Source organism: Ranitomeya imitator, chromosome 1, assembly GCF_032444005.1.
Source record: "Ranitomeya imitator isolate aRanImi1 chromosome 1, aRanImi1.pri, whole genome shotgun sequence".
Taxonomy (NCBI): Eukaryota; Metazoa; Chordata; class Amphibia; order Anura; family Dendrobatidae; genus Ranitomeya; species Ranitomeya imitator.
This window is the reverse complement of record NC_091282.1, coordinates 402,073,240-402,097,479: the sequence shown is the minus strand read 5'-3', so window position 1 is coordinate 402,097,479 and position 24,240 is coordinate 402,073,240. Positions and strand designations below refer to the sequence as shown.

At 43.5% G+C, this 24,240-nt stretch overlaps 1 protein-coding gene across 4 annotated transcripts in view; it reads left to right on the top strand.

Annotated features, from left to right (window-relative positions):
* CDC42SE2 (CDC42 small effector 2) overlaps positions 1–24,240 on the top strand; it is a 117,981-nt gene that overhangs the window by 22,398 nt on the left and 71,343 nt on the right. Inside the window, exon 1 of one of the 4 annotated variants that reach the window (XM_069762358.1) lies at positions 16,930–17,094. The exons of the other annotated variants lie outside the window; for them this stretch is intronic. The gene's annotated coding sequence lies outside the window, so the exon portion shown is untranslated. Of the gene's footprint in view, positions 1–16,929; positions 17,095–24,240 lie in introns of those variants that run through there. 4 annotated transcript variants of the gene reach the window in all.

Below are 24,240 nucleotides of genomic sequence, written 5' to 3'. Positions count from 1 at the left end.
CCAGGCTGCTCACCACAATAGAAAAAATAATAAATCTGTGACTGGGAGGCCACGGCACGTACTCCAAAACGACAACTGTGGTTAGTGTCTGGGGAAATAAAGATTATGGAGTCCTTGGTATTTATGCAGTAAATTATAGCAAGAAAGAGATAAATTTCTTGGATATTAGCCATCATATGCCAATGTGAAGAGCTACAAACTATGCCAACGGCCGTCACGTTGTAGGAGTGTGTAATGCTACATAATGCAGAATGCACTAAAGTGTAGATAAATACCTAGTAAATCTCCATGAAATCATTGTTACAAGTTTACGTGGCTTACAATCATCATAGCATCATCCGCGTTTTCTTCTAGATTATAAAGTGCTGGAGAGAAATATGTGCGAGAGCTGCACACCAAGCTAAAGTTATAGGTGCCTGTAAAACACACCCCATCTCTGAACAGTCTGGATATTGCCCTTTCCATATGCTTTAACCCCTCAATCGCCTATCCGCAGCATCATCATTTATTGCATTTTTATGGGTGGCGGAACAACAAAAATAACATTTAAATTTTTTCTCTTCGGGACAATTACCATAGAGGTTAAACATTTTTATATACCGGTAATTATAGACAAGTTGATAACAATTTTTTTTATTTCTCAATCTTCATATGGGACTTGATCCTGCAATCGTTTGATCACTTTGATCACATTTACTGTTGCAGTATATTATAAAAACTATGGCTGCTCCAGATGCCGTGCAACCCATCGTGTTGGATCACATCGCTCACATGTCAGTGATTGACAGGGGGCATTTAAGAGGTTAACAGGTGCTACTAGAGGCAGATGCTGGGCATCTGACCCGTGTGGAGTGGGCTCAGCTTCAGAGCCAAACCACAGGCACCCTGACACTCTCTGCGATGTGTATATATCCATCATAAAACAAATTAAGGCGTTAAAATGGCGCATGTTAGACAATTGTGCAAACGCTAAAAAAAGGGAAAAAAAGCTGAGATGAAGAGGTGAGATATAAAATGATGAAAAGGAAACTGAAAAATGAGTTCTCCCCTTCCCTTTCTTTAATAATTCCACCAGTTAGCACTTTATTCCACCGATCTGCTCTGTTTAGAGCAGTTCTTAGAAGCTTCTGTACTTGGTTTTGTAGTTTTAGTTCCTTTCACTTCAGTGGGATGAAGTTGTAATATCGGGCACAATCGCTACTAAAAGTACAGCATACCATGAAGTTGTTGGGATCCTGCAGCTCCTTCCAACTGCTGATTGGTGGGGATACAGAGTCGGAACCATAGGCATCAAAGTACTCATGGTCTATGCTAAAGGCCCCCACACATATTAGACTACCGCTGACCGAACACTCGACAGGTGACGTCCGGGAAGGTAAGGTCCGATTCTGAACTGCCAATCTTTCTGATCTCTAGTGATAAGCTGCCACACATCAGGGCCTCTCTCATACAAAACACCAGTGTTTGGCAGAGCGTGGACTCCTAGGTGTGGAGAGTTGGGCAACATGGCTGTCAGCCAAGCCAACGTTCAACCAACAGCTATTTAAAGTGTGTGAGGTGCTAAAAGGGATTATTGGGGACTTTTGTATTTTTTTTTTTTTTTTTACGGGTTTAGACCTTAACAAGCAGGTAGTCGCTGCAGACATCATACTGATTGACCGCTGGCTTCCTGCAGTTAGCCCGCGGGGAGCCAGCTGTCAGTCAGCATGACATCGGCAGAGACGCCCAATCGACAGAGCAGAAGAGAAGCTGCCCTGTGGATGTGACATCACAGGAAGCAATATTGCCAGCAGAGATGGGCAGCAGGCAAAGTAGAGGTAGTATGGAAATACCTACCTGTAAGTTCTTAAAAAATATATATCAAGAGACCTGGATAACACCTTTAAGTTTAGATGAACAATTCTGAAGAACTAGAATACCCTTTTACCATAGAGGGAATTTATCCAATGTTTTTGAACATTCTGGATAAAACGAATTGTGCATGATGTCCAGTGCATGGCTGAAGAGTTTGTGTTGGAAACAGTGAACCATGTACTGTATCGTGTACCACCCTCTTGGGCCCTGCCCTAGGCTTACTACATCGAGAGAGCTGTGCTGACATTTCTAGAAGCACCATAACAACCAGGCAGAGCCCAGGTCTCACATTTCCGAGACCCTTTGGAAGATGAAATCTGCAGTCTGGATTGTTTGCCACTAGATTTGATACCTCTGTTTTGTCTGGATTGTGCCTTGTACTAGGGATTTTTCCACCTCTGTGACTGTACATTGGGGGTCCGTGTACCTTATAGGAGCCACACGTCTGCTGGTTAGGCTCCTGTTTGTAGATGGCTCCTCGGTATGCTACCAGAGGTTGTAATCCAGATGTCTGTAGTGACCTTTGTACCCAATACGATAGTTGTGTGCCCAGTTAGAAGATGAGCCATACCGCGGGGGCATTTTATTGACACATGTCTTCATTAGTGATCATGCAGAACTTCGGGGCAGACCTTATCTCATGGTACTGTTCAGTGACTGAAATGCTCATAGATGGCTGCACATGAGGGGAATGTCCTGACGTTGGGGGGCATCTTCATGGCACACGTGTATTCAGTTATTCCAGACTACTGCGGTCTCTTCCGTCTTGTGCGGTGTGTAAATTTAGCTCTTGGCCTACTTTTCACTATCTTATAATACCCCATAGGAAGTGTGATCTTTAAAGGGCCCTAAAGACCAATTAATACAGTAGACGGCAGAACAGGGAATGTGATTGGTCATGTGTAATCCCAATAGGTGCCTGATATACGGTGTATTCCACATGTTCTTACCTATTTACTGTGCTGATGAGCTGGAGATAATACTATGGAATTACCGTATGTCCCAGTAGACTATTACACAAAGCTTTTTCCTTATGTCAATACTCCAAGAAAAAACTGAAAAGGAGCACTCACCATCCGGAATTAGTTTTCAAGCTTTATTGTGGCATAAAATCATTAGCAGGGTCTTACAGGAGAGCGTAAGTGTCACGAGACGACGGACTGTTTCGCGCCGATGCGCTTCTACAGGTCTGAGGTACGACTGGGAGGAGGGGAACTTTATGCGAACAAGACGCTACAAAGTTGCCGCCCCCAACCCAGCACCAGCTGTGACATCAAGACTCCTACTAATCAGGTAAAACAAAACATTAGTTAAAAACAAGATAATCACCTAATGTAACGTGACACACAATGAACGAACTAATATGTACTACTATCAAAATACTATTTCTAATTTGTAAAAAGACTGTCATATCAGATCTCTCATTGAGACCTAGAGGTCCCGTAGCATTGACTCGCAGTATCCATTTTTCTTCCCTCTGAAGAAGCAGTTTGTGCAAATCACCGCCCCGTGGAGGGAGCGTAACCCTTTCCAAACCAGCAAACCGCATGACTGCCGCATTGCCTTCATGCTGGGCTTGTAAATGGCTAATTAACCGCGGAACCCCCTTTCCTGTTTTTATTGAGTTGCAGTGTTCCCTAAATCTTACGAACAATGGGCGGATGGTCTTGCCAATATAATAAAATCCGCAGGGACAAAATATTACATATACTACATATGTAGTTCTACATGTTATCAGATCGTGAACTACATGACGTACTGGTCCTATATGTATATATTTATCTACCAAATGAAATTTGCAAAAATTACAATGGCCACATTTAAAATTACCTTGTGGAGTTCCAGTTTGTAGCCAATTCTGTTTTTCCTTATGTAGTCTCTGTAATGTTCCTCTGTAAATTGGCATATTCTGATCCTGCACACACACCAACTCTGACTCCTTAATAAAAGGCTAATAACTAGTAATGATATACAATCTCTTATTAACATTGTGTGATTATGCAATATTGAAAAACCGACCAGCCGTCCTTTACTTCTGCTCCCCAGGTCCAGCCCTGAGTCTCTGCTGCTCCCAGTGTCTGTTATTGTCCGCAGCACTGATGTCACATCGGCAGTGCTGCATCCGATAACTGAGCTCAGCTCTTCATGAGTTGACCGTAGAGCTGCTGGTTGGCTGCAGCGCTGTTAATGTGACGCCAGCACTGCAGACAATAACAGACTCTAGGAGCAACAGAACAAACTTCACTGGACCTGGGGAGAGTGAGTAAGGTAAAAAAAAAATTTTTTAAACAAATTGCATGGGTGTTCCAAAAGCGGAAAACACACTTTAATAACAATTAAATAGATGTTCTTTTTAAACTGGATTTGATATATTTTTTAGACTCCGACTGCACTGGAAAACCCAACATCATCAATACATTGTTCAAAACCATAACCTTAAAGGGAATAAGTCTTCAAAACATGTACTGTTGTGTGAATCAGGTTTTACTTGAACATGTTTCATCATTTTTGGTCCTCTATATTTTCATGTCACTCTTAGTGATGAGTGAATGTGGTCAGATAAGGTGTTATCCCATCATACTCAGGTGCTAACATAGTGTCTTCGGTGTGCTCGGAAAGAAAAAAAAAATCACTGCATGTGTTGCGACTGTCAAACAGCCGTGAGACATGCAACCGCGGGGACTCAAACATGTTGTTCGAGCATGCCGAAGTCACTCGTTTAGCACCCGAGCATGCTCAGATAACACCTTATCTGTGCACATTCACTGATCACTAGTCACTATTTTTACAAATCCTACAAGTTTCAGTCTTGACCACTGAGCCTTATAATAGTCTGACACCTCTTGTTATGTAGTAGAGTTCACAAATTAGTTGTCATTATCATCACAGACAGGATTACAATGAAAAGCAACACAAAAAACACAGGATCCACCATTCATAATCTGTGATCACAGCTCACTTCCTCCCCCTCTCTGCACAGATTATGGCTAGAAAGCCCTCCCATAGAACAGAAAACTATAAAATAAAATGGGCAGCTTAGTAAAAAACCATCTAGGTGACACATTGCCTTTAAATAGCAAATGGAAGGAAGAGAGCTGCTGCCCATGGAGGTGTGCGTGCCACCCCACTGATATCATTCTTATGTTTTTAATAACCACGTTAAATTACGGTGTATGTAATTAGGCTGGAACAGTAAGCTAGTAATTATCAGTCATACGTCACGGTCTACGACTCTGGTAATTATATATGAAGAAATGGCTCAATACGACATTTTTATGGAAGGGGTTTCCCAAAAGAAGCAGAATTGAGCGAAGTGTCAATATGCACATTAATCTTTTCTAGTTGACCAATCCTTGTCTTGGTAGACACATCAGATGTAGAATCACTTATTCCCTCTAGTCCAATTCCTGACGAGCTAATGTCTTTTACTACACAAGTGGTTTGTCTGTCCTCCTCCTCCATAGACATGTTAACAGCTGCTGACGCTCTGCCAATGCCAAGCAAGTTTACACTGGTCCCTGCCAAAAATGCCCGTAATATGCCTTATAATGCTGAAGAATGTCTGCCTTCAGCTCCACTGCTGGACGCTCCAACATTCTTCAGAGGGCTCATTCGTTTTCATGTTCGATGTCTCTAGTTTTGGGTAAAGGTTCTGAGCGTCCAGAGTAGTTTCTGACACTGCATATTGTCTGACTGCAGGATCCTCCTGTACTCACAGCCTGACCAGTCACACAGGAAACCGATCAGCACTAGCACCTGGACAAAGTACCGTAGTAGGTGTCCCCGATGTGCCCAATCTGTCAGCATCATGCTCTGTATCCACTCCTAATTTGTCATGGATTTTTGTTTTTTTTTATTTTTTGACACTTTTTGTAATAAGGTGATAAATTCTTTGTCATCATCCATATCCTATTTCTTTACAGCAAAAAAAAATATTAGTAAGGCTACGTTCACATTTGCGTTGTGCGGTGCTGCGTCGGCGACGCAACACACAACACAAACAAGAACGCGTGCAAAACGCATCATTTTGTGACGCATGCGTCCTTTTTTGGCATGATTTTGGATGCAAAAAAAATGCAACTTGCTGCGTCCTCTGCGACCCGGACGCTTGCGCCAAAAAAGACGCATGCGTCACAAAACGCAAGACAACGCATGTCCATGCGCCCCCATGATAAATATAGGGGCGCATGATGCATGCGACTCCCCGGCTGCGCGCGACGCAGCCCCGCAAAACGCTAATGTGAACGTAGCCTAAAGCCTAATGGTGTAATACATGGCAGGCCTCATCAGTGCACAAATTCATGGTCTGAGCACGGGCTGCGATATCCAGGTTCGTTAATACAAGTACAGCCTTTGTAATGTCAAAGTTACCTCAAAATACAGCGCTATGGTTGTATAAGTGGTAACTGTTTCTCATGGATGTGATGTCACACACTACCTGTAATGCTTATTCTGTTTTTATGGCTTTGGGCTCATACTCACCTGCGATAAACTTGGATGAGTCTCGCATGTTTAATACCCGGCACTCAGATCGGAGCGTGCGGCCGCATAGGAATACATGCAGCCGCACGCTCCGCTCCTGAGTGCCAGGGGCAGTGCTGGGTATTGCCGTGCGAGACTCATCCAAGTGTCTCGCAGGTGAGTATGAGCCCTTTCTCTTCCTATCTCTTTAGCTAATCTGTAAACTGTCACATCCTCTCACTATCCAGATTCACCATAAAATGGCAGCTGCACTCTCTGCCTCGGCAGACTGATAGTCCCGCCTGATTATATGGTATAGCACAGCCAATGTGATAGCTGCAAGGCATTATTAGGAAGCCTGCTTAACCGTGCCTGAATGTAGACCTTCTCTGGTGGTTGCAATCTTCTGGCTGAGGCCATTTTAGTCAACTTACACAAATTGAGTTGCAAATTGTTCAGTGAAATCCTAAAAATTTGACACATTCAATTTGCGTTGAATCAATACACTCAGCATGTTTTATTTCGGGGCAGGAGACCCGTGGCTGGTCTGGACATTGGGGGTCTCTACTCAGACCATGAATCTTACATGAAACCAGCCTGAACTGGTTTACATGAGTTTTGTCATTGGTCCATTAGGATATGGTTCGAAGTATTGTTACCTGTTCTATTTTGATGATTCGTTATAGGAGGAGTAAAAACAGATTCATGCAAAAAAAAAACCCCTCTGTGCTGTGATGGATACAAACTGGTCCAGGCAGGCGCCAATCATTCCTTGTGCAACGTGCTGCTTCTTCTGGGGAAATGATGGAGCTTGCAGTGTAGTCTCCGTACGGATGCTCCTATGCGGGTGTGAACTTAAAGGGAATCTTTCTACCCCCCCATGATGTATATGACCTATTAATATGGGCATACAGGTAATAGAAATGTTACACTAGTTCTCCCTGTATGCTAATGGTCTTGTTGTGGAGAAATCTTATATTCTTTCTTTATGTCAATGATTTCTTCCAGGCTCTGGGCGTGCGATGCTGTAAGAAATCCCTGCCTCTGTCTTTAGTGTAATACAACCCCACCTCATGCACGTCAGTTATGGCCCCGGAATCGCGTGCCTCAGACATACGTACCTCATCCTCCCTTCTGTGGCGACTTCTGCTCCAGTGACCTCCGGTGTGCACGCCGATAAGGTGCTCTCCTCACTTCCTCCCTGCATAGTCCTCACCATGTACACATGGTTCCTAGCGATGACTATGCCGGGAGGAAGTGGGGAGGGCATATTATCGGCGCACATGCCGGAGGTCACAGTGACTCGCCTGCGCAGAAGATCTCTGAAAACAGTGCCATAGAAGGGAGGATGAGGTATGTATGACTGAGAGAGTGCAGGGCGCAGGATTCTGGGGCCATAACTGATGTACATGGGAGGAGGTAAGTATTGCAATAAGGAGAGGAGGCAGGGATTTCTTACAGCACCGCACGTCCCGGAGCCTGTAAGAAATCATTAGCATAAGGAAAGAATATAACATTTCTCAACAACAAGACCGCTAACATGAGGCAGACAGGTAGGACTAGAGTAACATTTCTATTACCTGTATGCCCATATTAGTAGGTCACATATGATCTGGGGGGTGACACATTCCCTTTAACCTTAGATTGCAAGTGTCATTGAAATTGGCATACTCTTCTGAAATTGCATGTTTTTTCCCATGATGAATAAATAATGTGGTTTTAATAATTTAATCCCTGCATAAAATCAGCTTTTGCTATCTCTCCCCATTCCGCTGTTTATTACTTCTGACCATTTACCTGTACTTTCCTGCCTTTGTATAACAACAAAGCCATCACATGTATAATACATGCCCTACAATGTACGGTAAGTATTCCCAAGGAGATAACAACATACGGTACTTGCAAGGCTAAAACCCTATTGTCCTTGAGGTCCAGCTTGTGGCTGTCCTACAATTACTGCTGCAGAGCTCACTGTTTGTTTCCAGTACTGCCTAGGACGTGCTAGTTTCTTAGGGTAGGTGCACACGATCAGTAATTGCTGCGGGTTGGACGCTGCGTACTTATGCAGCGTCAAACCCGCAGCGGCCAGATGTTACAGTATAGTGCAGGGGTGGGGAATCTTTTCTGCCAAGGGCCATTTGGATATTTATACCATCCTTCGAGGGCCATACAAACTCCGCCCACAAAGTACATCCTGACTGTGGCACTGGTGTCAAGAATTAATCTTTTATTGCATGCCCTTCAGTGTTCAGTAGTGAACACTGCGTGTGTGTGCTAACAGAGCAAGAAGACATTAATGAGCTGGTTGTAATCAAAATACACCTCCCTGCCCAAGAATGCAGTCCCTGAGAATCCGCGGCGCGTCTCTCCAGACCACAGTGTGTGAAATTACATCAATATAATGTTCAATACACATTCAGTATACGGTAGCGCTTTCAATGCAGTGAATATGCGCTGCGTCCAAAGCGCTGCTAGTTCCAGATCACGTGAACCCGGCCTTACAAGTGAGTGGAGGATGCACTGCGGACAGATCTGCATTACTTGTGGTGATCACTTAGGCTACGTTCACATTAGCGTTTTGCGTGTTTGCGTCGGGCGACGCAGCGGCGACGCATGCGTCATGCGCCCCTATATTTAACATGGGGGACGCATGGACATGCGTTGTGCGACGCATGCATTTTTTTGCCACAAGCGTCGGGCGCAGAAAACGCAACAAGTTGCATTTTTCTTGCGTCCAAATTTCGGCAAAAAAGGACGCATGCGTCGCAAAACGCAGCGTTTTTGCGTGCGTTTTGGTGCGTTTTTATTTGCGTTGTGCGTTGCGTCGCCGACGCAGCGGCGCACAACGCAAATGTGAACGTAGCCTTACTGTAAAACGCCGTTCACAAATGCATTCACAGCCTCTGTAGGGGGTTCTGTCAAGAATAGGACAGCTTTTTTATTAAGTAAATTTAAAAAAACGATGTTACCCATTTTGGTAACCAGTAAAGGTATAGCAAACAGCTGTGAGCTGATAATATCAGGCAGGGAAGCTCCATGGTTAATGGGCCCTCTCCAGTCTAAAAATACCAGCCTGCATCGGCCCCAGAAGTGGAGCATCACATGAGAAGCTTCAGTTCTGGCGCTTTGCCTTGGCTGTTCCCTATTGTCCTGGTGCAGTGGTAATCAGGGTAATGGCACTTGGGGTTGATGTCAGCTGTGTAGTGTCCAAAAAGACAGGGGACGACATCAAGCCCTGGTGCTAGTAATGGAGTAAGAAAAAAGAAAAACACACAAAAACACTTTATTGAAATAAACACTCCCCCACACTATCCCTCCTTCCTTAATTTACTAAAAAATAAAGTTCCCACGCAGATCTGTTGCAGCCCACCAAATCCAACATAGTCGACTAGTGGAAACCGCTCTTCAGACGTTCCTGGTAACTCAGGCCCCTGGACTACGTCTGATCCGGTGGATCTGCGTGGGAACTTTTCTTTCTAATTGGTGAATGAGGGAAAGTGTCTTGTTTATTTCTGTCAGTTTCTATTTTTCAGGTTTCCATACTTCAGATTCGGTGGACTACTGTCTATCCACAATCGTTTTTATACCTGCATTTTTGACTGACTTCATTGAAGTCAATGAGTGAAAAAAACACTGTGTAAACAATTGACATGCTACAGATTGGAATCTGCACCAAATCTGGAAGCGATAAGTAAGAAACGTCCCCAAGACAATTCAGGATTGTTATTCACTTGCTGGCATATAGGATTATCTTCAGGTTTTGTGACCAATCTGCCCATGCAGAAACGCAACGTATGCACACAGCCTAACACGGCAAAACTTTGATTTTATATGACAGGTGGCTACATTAATGGTACAAAATTGGCTGTATATGTTATTGCCAGTAGCTTTTTGCCAACTAATCTGAACGCAGCTTGGTCTAGCAACAGTGACCCTGAACCTTACTGGTTAATGTAGAGCCAGAGACCCTGAGTCCAGCAGTGTGTTACTTACTGGTCTCATAAAATGACTGTTTTATCAGCAGGAGATTATCACTAGAGGACTAGTAAACCTGCTGCCATGTAATCTTTTCATATTCGTGAGCTCTGTATAACCCTGCCTCCATCACTGATTGTTGGCTTTCTGCCTACGCACAGAGTACACACAAAGGTGTAAATCAGTGATGTTGGCGGGGTTATACAGAGCTCGGCACGCAAGAGAACTGGACGATCTGCAACCAATAAAACAATTCTATCAAAACTGCCGCAAGCAACCCAGTAAGTGATGCATCACGGGAATCGGGGTGTCTGCCCCTACATCATACTACTCTCAGATGGGGGAGTAAAAACCTGGTGACAGATTTCCTTTAAAGGGACACTGTCACCTGAATTTGGAGGGAACAATCTTCAGCCATGGAGGCGGGGTTTTGGGGTGTTTGATTCACCCTTTCCTTACCTGCTGGCTGCAATATTGGATTGAAGTTCATTCTCTGTCCTCCGTAGTACACGCCTGCGCAAGGTAATCTTGCCTTGCGCAGGCGTGTACTATGAAGGACAGAGAATGAACTTCTATCCAATATTGCAGCGAGCATGCAGCCAACGGGTAAGGAAAGGGTGAATCAAGAACCTAAAAACCCCGCCTCCCTGGCTGAAGATTGTTCCCTTCAAATTCAGGTGACAGTGTCCCTTTAAGGTGTGTTAGCTGTCCATATTTTGGGAATTGTCCAGTCCTGATCTTGCTAGTAAATATGATTGAGTATATGTAGAATTGCTAATGGCTATTATGGGGTGGCATTAATAAATAACGGTCCACTGTATAAGGTGCAGCAGACGAGAATACTACATATTAGTGCGTGATGGATGTAGAAAGTGCTGATTTGTTGACAGCAGTTATTTCCGGATAGCACATGGGGTCAGTAACAAAGTGAGTGATATCATCCTATGTACAGTAATAAGAAATCTCTTACTTTCCCCGCTTTCCTAAAACACTGACTTTAGGGGCTGACTGTATTGGGATTTCCCAGCTATATTGGTCTGGTGACTCGGGTCAGAATCCTGCCACTTTCTCAGCTGCTGCATCATAATGTTGGGATCTCGTAGTGCACAATGGCATTGTTTCTGGAAAGTCACGACATGCACAACCTTGAACTTATGCTGGTAACGTATTGGGTCACTATCAATAGATTGTGGAGTTATGGGTAGATGCTGTCTGATACATCTAGGACTGATGGAAATGGAAAACCATTTTTTCCTCTCTCTTCAATGTCCGTTTTTGTGACACGTTCCATTTACCCATCGATCTGATTCCATTTAGCTCAAAGAAGGGAATCACAACACATATGAATCAATGTGTCAGCACCTATTTGTAAAATGCAGTGTGGCTGCTGTTTATTCCAGATTGATCCATATATGTTCCACTCTGCTCCGGTGGCTTCAGTATATCTGCCACCTATCTACGGGATGGTGCCCGACAATGGCACTGACTCCTGAGATGTTTAAATGTCATTACTGGTCAGTCCGATGTCTCTTCCTCCAGCCATTTCTCCTCCGTCCCTTCCCTTCAAATTTTAAAGAGGTTATCCACTACTTTAGCAATGATGATCAATGCTTAGGATAGATCGGTTATTAATAGATGATATGTTGCGGTCTGACACCTGGCATCCCCAACTGATCAGAAATTGATGACCTATCTATCCTAAGGATTGGTCATCATTGCTAAAGTAGTGGCCAACCTCTTTAAGGATTGACTAAAGCTGCAGCACTGTATATTGTATCTTGTTACATTGGAGTAATTCATCCACGTAGGACAGATCCTATGCTGACTGTGTATTAATAGTTTCATCTGGCATACTTTGGCTACTAGACACCAAAAACTGCAATCGACAACGTAAGCGTAATATATAATTTATATTTAAAATGTAAGTCATAGTGAGTATTACGTAGGTTGAAAAGAGTCCATCACGATCAACCTTCTCCACCAATTGTATGTAGCAGCTCTCCTCACTCTTGCTGCATATACCACTATACGTGCACTAAAACAAAACTTCTCCCCTCAGCCTGGGCCTTGGCATCCATGGCACCTCAGGCTTACAGGAAAGTACCTCAGTGCACTTCCCAATACTGGCAGCTAAGGATCGTATTACTTCTTCTCTGATCCCTAACTGACGTCGTCCAGCAGTTGGACACTTCTTGAACCACGCGGGACACCATGTCCCACACGGCTGCACAGATTTCGTTAACCCCTTCATGACCTTGGGATTTTTCGTTTTTCCGTGTTCGTTTTTCACTCCCCTCCTTCCCAGAGCCATAACTTTTTTATTTTTCCGTCAATTTGGCCATGTGAGGGCTTATTTTTTGCGGAACGAGTTGTACTTTTGAACGACATCATTGGTTTTAGCATGTCGTGTACTAGAAAACGGGAAAAAAATTCCAAGTGCGGTGAAATTGCAAAAAAAAGTGCAATCCCACACTTGTTTTTTGTTTGGCTTTTTTGCTAGGTTCACTAAACGCTAAAACTGACCTGACATGATTCTCCAGGTCAGTACGAGTTCATAGACACCTAACATGACTAGGCTATTTTTTACCAAAGTGGTGAAAAAAAATTCCAAACTTTGCTAAAAAAAAAAAAAAATTGCGCCATTTTCCAATACTCGTAGCGTCTCCATTTTTCATGATCTGGGGTCAGTTGAGGGCTTATTTTTTGCGTGCCGAGATGACGTTTTTAATGATAGCATTTTGGTGCAGATATGTTCTTTTGATCGCCCGTTATTGCATTTTAATGCAATGTCGTGGCGACAAAAAAAAACGTAATTCTGGCGTTTCAAATTTTTTTATCGCTACGCTGTTTAGCAATCAGGTTAATGCTTTTTTTTAATTGATAGATCGGGCGAATCTGAGCGCCGCGATACCAAATATGTGTAGATTTGATTTTTTTTTTTTTATTGATTTATTTTGATTGGGGCGAAAGGGGGGTGATTTAAACTTTTTTATATTTTTTTTTTTATTATTTTTTCACATTTTTTTTTAACTTTTTAAAAAAACTTTTGCCATGCTTCAATAGCCTCCATGGGAGGCTAGAAGCAGGCATAACGCAATCGGCTCTGCTACATAGCAGCGATCTGCTGTTCGTTGCTATGTAGCAGAATTGCAGGTGTGCTGTGAGCGCCGACCACAGGGTGGCGCTCACAGCCACTGGTGATCAGTAACCATAGAGGTCTCTAGGACCTCTATGGTTACAATGGAGACGCATCGCCGACCCCCGATCATGTGACGGGGGTCAGCGATGACGTCATTTCTGGCCGCCCGGCCGGAAGCGGTAGTTAAATGCCGCTGTCTGCATTTGACAGCGGCATTTAACTAGTTAATAGGCGCGGGCAGATCGCAATTCTGCTTGCGCCTATTACAGGCACATGTCAGCTGTTCAAAACAGCTGATATGTCCCGGCTTTGATGCGGGCTCACCGCCAGAGCCCGCATCAAAGCAGGGCTTCTGACCTCGGACGTACTATCCTGTCCGAGGTCAGAAAGAGGTTAAAGTCCCGACAGCGACCACAGCAAAGGCACTGGCTGGCCTCCTTGATCTCCAGCATCACTCAATCCCAGGAGAGGAGGATTGCTTCTCCTGGGCTTGATAGTTCTCCTGTGGGGGCTGCTACCCACCAGAATTCACAGTAGCCTTTATACTAATTGTGTGTGTGAAAAAATGGCTGAAGAGCCGGCTTCTCGCACCATCATAGTTCACAGACATTTGTGACTTTGCAGGGCGGCACAAGCATACTGTTGTGTCTATCTAGCCATATATGAGACTGGTCAATGTAGACACATGTTGTGTGGGCCCAGCTTTGTAATGATTCAGGTTTGTATTTTCTTAACATTATCATTGTAAACTCTTACTTTCACAATTTGTTTTTTACTTCATACATTTACTATCTAAACCACTCCAAAAAAAACACAACACTTTACTATATACACTTGGTTTGTCAATGAAGGAGCCATATTTGATACTTGAGGGCAGAAATTCATATAGGGATGAATGATATACCGCCACCGTTTGGGTCAGCAATTGGTTTTGGCTAGAAGACTGGTTTCTGCTGTGTTTTGAAAAGAGAAAAAAAAGTATCTTCAGCTGCGCCGGAGCTGTGGCGGAAGAGCAGAAGAGGACGTCATGGAATGAAGATGGGAGGCGCCGGAGCGGACCAGAGACGCCCATCCGACCGGACCAGCAGCGGGACCGCCCCTGGGTGAGTATAATATAACGTCTTTTTCTCCTCTTTTAGGATACATCGGGGGCTTATCTACAGCATTACAGAATGCTGCAGATAAGCCCCTGATGTCGGTGGGCTTACCTCACCCGCGATTTTCGGGGTGACAGGTTCCCTTTAACTTTGGACTTATTAGAAGTCAAAGGCAACGGTCACAAGCTCTGTGTATGTGAGTCTATGAAGCCTTGTTCTGGCCTCAGTCTACCTCTCACAGACTTACATTGAGGAGTGACTTCCAGCTCACCCAGCAAACACTGGAGCGAAACGACAGGTCACAGCCTGTAGAAGACGACCAATGTGGGGCTGATAATAGTCTGACATTGGTATAGAGCTGTACAATCCAGAGGCTAATGTATGTGTAGGGCTGCCTAATATCGGCCCGGTGTGAGAAGCAGGCTGCACGCGCCGGCCCGGCTCTTCGCTGGCTCATCACTAGTTAGTGTGCTTGCATTAGCTGAATTGCACTAGGACTATTGTTCTATTTTTACACTCCTCATGTCAGAGAAATGAGGAGCCCAGATAGCGCTCTGAATTCAGATCAGCAGGACGTCACGTATCCATAGCAATATGTAATGTGAGGGGCCACACTACTAGCCCGCACTACAGTCATGCCATTCTTCATGTGTATCACATGTGTCCAGGAGCAAGCTGTGCCACTGACATCAAAGTGATCAAATACATAGGCTGGACTTTTTTATAATGTCCTTAAGAAAATTAAAGGCATATTCCCATCTCAAACATTTATGGCCTATCCACACATATAGGAGATCGGGGACCCACCAATGGAACCTGCTTGTCTCCAGAAGGGGCCCCTGAGATGCGCTGTGGCCAGTGGATTTCTTTGTAGTGTTGTGTACAGCTCCACTACATCACAGATTTTTGCTTGGCGGTGCGTTTTGTAGCCTTTTTATGAGAGATGTATGCTGATCTGATACAGTTTGTGTCAGAACCAAGGTATAAAACCGGATTCATCTGAAAATAATAATAATAAAAAAATTTGCTAATACAACAAGAAAATCCATTTACATATTATAAACAGCCTTCATGATGTCACTGACATGTAATAAGATTCTTCTGTCTCGCTATTGCCTACTACATGAATTGTCTTTTATTGCCAGGAACAGAACAGAGCCGTCGTTGTCAGTGACATATATAATGCTTCTTTCATAGTCTTCCATATGAATAGCCTTTGACTTTGACACTGTGTATGTGACTGTATTGACTTGCAGTATATTGCCTAGATTTAGGTGTAGGCGGCCAAAGTGAAGGACCAGCACAATGTGCTTCTTCAGTCTGAATTTAGTGAGCATGTACCTCCTACGACCCCAATATATCTACATATCAGCCTACCCTTAAAGGGGTTATCTGGGACTTTTCTCTTTTGGGGCTAAGCTCATATCAATAGCTACTAGTGATGAGCGAATATTCTCGGTACTCGAGATTTCTTGAGCACGCTCGGGAGTCCTCCGAGTATTTTTTTTTAGTGCTCGGAGATTTCGTTTTCTGCCCCGAGGCTGAATGATTTACATCTGTTGGCCAGCATAAGTACATGTGAGGGTTGCCTGGTTGCTAGGGAATCTTCACATGTAATCAAGCTGGCTAACAGATGTAAATCATTCAGCTGAGGTGAGGAAAACTAAATCTCCAAGCACTAAAAAATACTCGGAGGACCCCCGAGCGTGCTTGGGTAATCTCGAGTAACGAGTATATTTGCTCATCACTAGTAGCTACCTGTTCGTTCCGAGTCCTCCTGGTGGCGATTCTCCCACTTCCTGCAATGTCACGTTAGCACAGCAGTTTCTTCTCTTCTGCTCTGCTTAGTTGATGGTACGTCACTATGTTGATTGATAGCTAGCTCCATGCTTCCTTTGCATGAGCTGCTGCCAATCAACATGACATCAGCAGTCCAAGTAGCCATGTTTGCGGAAGAGAAGGAGCTGCTGTGTTACCGTCCCATCACAGGAAATGGGAAATTTGAGAGATTGGCACATGGCAGAATTGTTGGCAACTACCTACTGCTTAATGCTTAGGCCCAAAGTAGAAATAAAGGCCCTGATCATAAAGCTTCTAGACAAATATTTGGATTGTAAAACTGGCTTTTTCAGGAGTAAGACCCTTGGCTACTAATGAAGGCGCACTTAAGGTTTATAGGGTGGCATGTTGCAGAGAAACAACACTGCACACCTTTCCACCCAGCAGTCCGTTACTTCCAGCCCAGCCTGCTTCAGGGAGGATACATGAAGGTTGTCACACAACACAAAGATGGGTAGACTTTTCTAATAAAATGTCCTGCATGAGCCGACATCACTCCCCATGACATCCGGTATAACCGCGCCAGATCAGAGGCTCTCTAAAGTGTTAAACCTTCTTGGGCAGGAAGAAAAATCTGATCAGAGAATTCGGCTTCTTTCTCGGACAGAAAATCCTCCGAAAAATCTGTGTTCAGTGAAGACAAACTTCCATTACTGAGAGAGCGCAAGAGTCCAAAAGTGCCCGCAACAACCAAGATTCCAAGTTTAATTTTTCAGTAGCGACTTCGAGGTTGGTTTACATGAGTCATATTTCTCTTGAGCAATGCCACTTTTGCGGCAAATTGTACAAGTGGGGACTGATAAGAATGTATTTTTGCATTCATGGCTTATTGTCAGAATGGTAATCATACTCCATGTCTGTTCCGCACATGTATTAAAGCCACTCTGATCTGAGCCTTCTGTAATCTCCAGCTGAAGAATGTCTGCAGACTTTTATAGAGGTCATAATACGAGTCATTTTATAAAGGAAATCTGAAAATATGTGATTTGGTTATTTCCATTTTCTTTTGAAATTTCTAAAACTAAAAATACGCTTGTGTAAGACTATAAGCATGCGGACAGATTGTGAATGAAATCCGTAATACTGAAGGGTTATCTTCTAGGTAGGAAAATTTAAAGGGAATCTTCATGTCCACAAATATATATGACTATGGTAGATTTTAAGCCTCTGTCACTCTAGGTCTGTTCCCTGATTTTCCTGCCCAACTGATTGCCTCTATACTGAGCGACTTCACGTAAAGGAGTAGTCAGTCAAGCAGGAGGAGGTAGCCCTGACCAGTGAATAGAGCTGGAGTGACAGAGGCTTCAGATCTACAGCCTGATTTACATATCAATTCAAACGTTGATTTCTCAGTAACGGAGGAATGGACCAGCCATGTACAGGTATTGCTGGCCTTTAAAAGAGCTACATGCCCATATAAATAGTTTGGGGTGTGAACCATAATGATAGATTGAAATTAAGTCACTCTACATAGACTTCAATGGCTGTTTTTCTTTCCTGAAGTGAATAAAAGTGGTGCATCATTAGCTGAATACTATGGACAAAAAAACAAATAGAATGCTAAAGAAAATATGTTCTCGTGAAAGCGACCTTACATCCTTGCCTTGTTATCATTTATTTCCAACAACCACAAGTTCCATTTGTGTCCTTCAAGCGCTTTTGCAAAACCATTCTTTGTTCATGGACAACTCCATTAATGTCCCACCTTTATCCAACATAGGCAGGCTTTATAGCAAGGTCCACCAATAGGTCATGTTTTAGGATTTCCTTGGTATCACACAGGTGGTACTACCATCCAATACTAAATTCTGAAAACATGCTCTGTTGGGGGGCTTTAAGGATTGGAGTTGGACAACACTACTTTACATCCTGGATGCAATTCAGAGGTCCAGATGACTCAATAATCAACCAAACTGGGGTTCTCCACAAGTGATGTGTTCTGCCAATATCTACAGTTGTGTGTGTACTCCTGGCCAGGACATTGACCCAGAAAACATTTGCGCAACGTTTAGGCCTTTAGCTGTTTCCAGGGACAGACAAGGCTCTGTTTGTTTGTAGATGTTTTCTTGTGAGATGTCCCACCACGCGATTGTCACACAGAATCGGATTGTACTTTTGGAGCAGGTTGTCTCTTCTTGCAGCTGTTGAAATTGCTCTTGTAGAGACACTGTCATGCACTTGAGGAGCAGTAATTGTCCCATAATGACAAAACATTGATTTTGGTGTATTTTTATTTTCCTCTCATCAGGAGGAGCTGTTTTCCTCTCTGCTCGATTCCCACCGCCCCTTCGCTATCTCTTTTCTAGTTTAGCCATCTGCTAGGCGTCTGCTTCTTTTTCTCTAAATTGTCCTGTTTTGTATTAGTTTTCTGCATTTATAAGAGGGAAAAAAGCCACTTTATGCCTTTGAACCAAAGATGCTGGAACAGATGTCTTCCGCTGCATCAGTATCTGACCGTCAGTGACTGGCACAGAACCTGGTTCCACCAGAGACGATCTGCATAATTTCCTCGAATTGCTTTTTTAAAGGGTTTTCTTATTTCATGGAAATAAAGATTGATGGTTTAATGCAAATTTACACATGCAACCTTCAAGCCATTTCTCTACACCCGGCATTAGGAGGGACAGGCTGAGTCCACAATCATGCTTTCATTTAGTATTATACATTTTGGTCCTTTACAGGATGTATTCAGGGATTGATGGTTCAAATGGTACAACTCTCGATGCAAGCCTTTCTCATGGCCAACGTGCATATACCCCAATAATTTGTGCCAAAAACTGAAGTACATCCTGCCTTATTTTACTATATCTTTTTTTTCTCCCCGCATTTTTAATGTACAGTGGGGCAAAAAAGTATTTAGTCAGTCAGCAATAGTGCAAGTTCCACCACTTAAAAAGATGAGAGGCGTCTGTAATTTACATCATAGGTAGACCTCAACTATGGGAGACAAACTGAGAAAAAAAAATCCAGAAAATCACATTGTCTGTTTTTTTAACAATTTATTTGCATATTATGGTGGAAAATAAGTACGGTATTTGGTCAGAAACAAAATTTCATCTCAATACTTTGTAATATATCCTTTGTTGGCAATGACAGAGGTCAAACGTTTTCTGTAAGTCTTCACAAGGTTGCCACACACTGTTGTTGGTATGTTGGCCCATTCCTCCATGCAGATCTCCTCTAGAGCAGTGATGTTTTTGGCTTTTCGCTTGGCAACACGGACTTTCAACTCCCTCCAAAGGTTTTCTATAGGGTTGAGATCTGGAGACTGGCTAGGCCACTCCAGGACCTTGAAATGCTTCTTACGAAGCCACTCCTTCGTTGCCCTGGCAGTGTGCTTTGGATCATTGTCATGTTGAAAGACCCAGCCACGTTTCATCTTCAGTGCCCTTGCTGATGGAAGGAGGTTTGCACTCAAAATCTCACGATACATGGCCCCATTCATTCTTTCATGTACCTGGATCAGTCGTCCTGGCCCCTTTGCAGAGAAACAGCCCCAAAGCATGATGTTTCCACCACCATGCTTTACAGTAGGTATGGTGTTTGATGGATGCAACTCAGTATTCTTTTTCCTCCAAACACGACAAGTTGTGTTTCTACCAAACAGTTCCAGTTTGGTTTCATCAGACCATAGGACATTCTCCCAAAACTCCTCTGGATCATCCAAATGCTCTCTAGCAAACTTCAGACTGGCCCAGACATGTACTGGCTTAAGCAGTGGGACACCTCTGGCACTGCAGGATCTGAGTCCATGGTGGCGTAGTGTGTTACTCATGGTAGGCCTTGTTACATTGGTCCCAGCTCTCTGCAGTTCATTCACTAGGTCCCCCCGCGTGGTTCTGGGATTTTTGCTCACCGTTCTTGTGATCATTCTGACCCCACGGGGTGGGATTTTGCGTGGAGCCCCAGATCGAGGGAGATTATCAGTGGTCTTGTATGTCTTCCATTTTCTAATTATTGCTCCCACTGTTGATTTCTTCACTCCAAGCTGGTTGGCTATTGCAGATTCAGTCTTCCCAGCCTGGTGCAGGGCTACAATTTTGTTTCTGGTGTCCTTTGACAGCTCTTTGGTCTTCACCATAGTGGAGTTTGGAGTCAGACTGTTTGAGGGTGTGCACAGGTGTCTTTTTATACTGATAACAAGTTTAAACAGGTGCCATTACTACAGGTAATGAGTGGAGGAAAGAGGAGACTCTTAAAGAAGAAGTTACAGGTCTGTGAGAGCCAGAAATCTTGATTGTTTGTTTCTGACCAAATACTTATTTTCCACCATAATATGCAAAAAAAATGAAAAAAAAACAGACAATGTGATTTTCTGGATTTTTTTTTTCTCAGTTTGTCTCCCATAGTTGAGGTCTACCTATGATGTAAATTACAGACGCCTCTCATCTTTTTAAGTGGTGGAACTTGCACTATTGCTGACTGACTAAATACTTTTTTGCCCCACTGTATGTGTAAAGCACTTTTCACTACTGTTAATGTTATACTGTCAAAAACATGGGCCTCGATTCATCAAGACCAGGGAATTTGGTGCCAAACTTGATGTGGGGGCATAGTGGCCTCAGATGCTCCTGATTCATGAAGAGGCGTGACACTAGACATGTCAGAAATCTCACTTTAGGCCCTGGCTGGAGTAAGATTTCTAGCTTATGAATAAGACGAGCTTTTGTATCACCCCCTTTGCACCACTTTCACCCCCAAGTTCCGCCTTTTGGCACAGCTGAGTGAAATTGGCGTGAAATTGTCAAAAATTATGCCAAAAACTTGCGACTTCTCAGAGCAATTTATACCAGAATTCTACCAACATTTCTTCAATGAATCAGGGTAACTTATGGGGAAAATTATGTGGCTGTTAAATAAATCTTACTTTAGGGAAAAAGGAGCTACCATAATGTATGTGCAGCTCGTATGCCGACCTCCTGCTTGTGCCACTATGGCTGCGGATCACAAATACTCCATGTAGTATCATTTTGCAGTATTGGGGTAAGTTCACACAGGGCGTTATTTCTCCGTTTTTTTTCGGCAGCAAAGAAGCTGCATCAAAAACACAGGTTTTGGTGCGGTTTTTTTTTTTTTGTTCATGCTAATGTCCTTGGATTTTCAGTAGCAAAAATGCAGCAAATAATGATACCTGCGTTTTTGCTGCGTTTTTTTCAACACCCATTCAAGTCAATGGGTGAAAAAACACAGCAAAAACGCTGAAAGAAGTGACATGACCTATGTCCAAAAAAACGCAGCAAAGCACAAAATACTGATCACACCCAAAAACCAATGTGTGTGCATGAGATTTCTGAAATCTCATAGGCTTTGCTGGTATTGTAAAAAGCAGCTGAAAATTAGCATAAAAAACACAGCAAAAACGCCCTGTGTGAACTTACCCTCAGGCTACAGTCAAACTATCAGTATTTGGTCAGTTTTTTACCTCAGTATCTGTAAGCCAAAATCAGGAGTGGGTGATAAATGCAGAAGTGGTGCATATGTTTCTATTATACTTTTCCTCTGATTGTTCCACTCCTGGTTTTCTCTTACAGATACTGAGGTAAAATACTGACCAAATACTGATAGTGTGAGGGCAGCCTTACTCTTTTATTTGTCCCTTTATTTTGTATCCCCCTGTATGCATCCAAGCAAGAAGTGGGACAGATGGAAGTATTATTGGCGGATGAAACCTAGTTGTTTGTGGTCTGTTACCATGGAGATACAAATGTTAGATTTTTACTCGAGACTAATGGCAGAGTTTCTTAAAAGAACTGGCCATTATTACAGAAGTAGAACTATCAGAATTTTATTTAAAGGGGTTGTCCACTCCTAGGACATACCCTTCTGAAACCAAATGTTCAGCCCCGATACAATAAGAAAGCCTATACTCCTCCTGTGCCGGCGCCGTTCCCGCAGTGTTGACACTCGTGGTCGCAGGGCTGTGTTGTGTTGTTGTGACACGTGATGCCCGGCGCCCAATCAGCACTGGCACCACTGTCTCCGCCCTTGGCCAAACTGAACATGAAGAGAAAGCCAGAGAACAGCTGCAGCCAGTAATTGGCGGAGTAGGCATTACCTACCATGTTGAGCTATGAGCCGGTAAAATCCGGAATGTAACTGTGAGGGGATTGTGATAGTATTTGTTTCTTTTTAAACCCCTTTAAAAAAAATTTTTATCCTTTTTTTTTTTTTTAGTAGTGAAACATTAAAATTTCTTCCAAAATTCATATAATGTGTAGATAGGCACAAGCAGTGCGAGAGTAAACCATTCCATAAGCCACGTGTTGTGATTGCCGTAATGTTCTGCCTAATCCCAAAGCACGGTATCAATGGCCTAATGTTACTGCCAGCATTACCTGCTGTAAATCAGCCTTCAGCTTACCGCATCGCAAGGTACATCCGCTTATGCAACAAATGTCACCCTGGAACCGTCTGATTGTAGGGTAGTAGTGCAGATAATGCTGCCATCCAACAAGCTGGCTCCCTGCATTACTAGTGCGGAGGAAATGGAGGACGGCACTCTCCTAAATGCAGAGCTGCTCCCCGTCACTCTAATGTGCACTTATAATATTCTCACTATCATAGGTGACAGTGCAGATCATTGAATGAGTAATCTAAACATTATTTTTACTGGTCTGCTGCAGTGACATGACATGACCACTGCAGCCGATCCCCGGCCATAGGGAATCACTTGTCACCATTATAGCTATACAGAAATATAAAGAGTATGTGGTTCCTCTGCGCTGCTGATTATGATCCAAAAGCGAAATCCAGGAGACACGATAAACTTGGTGCGGTTATATTATCAACACTTCTCAAAGTCATCCATCTTCATCAGGGTAAATCACATATATTCTTTGTATTTCTGTCTGTCTATGGTGTTACAACCTGCGGCAGGTGATGACTCACGCCTTTACTGTACCAGGTGAGCAACTCCCATGTTTTTTTTTCTTGCCTCCTATATCAAATAAGACCCTATTGTGCTTTTGCGTTCCCCAGCTTTTTTCTGCACCACTATGGATGCATCAGTTTTAGTAGATTCTTGTTTTTCCATAAGAAAATTTGGCACAACAACACTTCTCTGGAACTGTACATGTATTTAAAATGACAACTGGGCGCTACTCTCACCCTTGTCAATAGGGTTGTCTCTGACACCAGGGCTGTGGAGTCGGAAAGCCAAACCTCCGACCCATCAATTTCCATGACTCTGACTCCACCAAAATGGGCTCCGACGCCACGACTCCGACTCCACAGCCCTGCCTGACACTTGTAGACACTGGTTAAAAAAAAACAGATACCTCACTGCACTGTCACATTTTTCACAAGTCTGTTATATAGCGGGTTCTTATCTGGGGAGACCTGAAACATTACTCATCCTCAACCTGATGGGTATAAGGCTTCTTCCACACTTCCGTCGGTACTGGTCCGTCGCTAAGCGTCGGCACGATGTACCGACGGACGATGTGAAAATTCGGCACAACATGGGCAGCGGATGCAGTTTTTCAACGCATCCCCTGCCCATTTTAAAGTCCCGGGGAGGAGGGGGCAGAGTTCCTAAGCCAAATTTTTAGCAAACATGCCTCTCTTGGACTGAAAACCTACAAATGTAATTGGCACACACCTGATCCATGGACACAAGCAATGTTACTGTGGACGAGGAGAGGGTAAAAAAAAAATAACTGTGGATTTCTTGTCTTTGGAAAATGTGTAAAATGAATGTGCTTCCAGGGTGATATTTACTTTTCCATCAGTACGGGGATTTTGACTCCTACTAGATAAATGAGGGAACTCTCCATTTCACCCACCTCCTAGGTCTAATAGAAGGGTCTCTTCATTCATTTGGTAGCAGGGATGTTGGCAATGTGCTTTTCCTTAGCATTAATATTAGTACTTCGG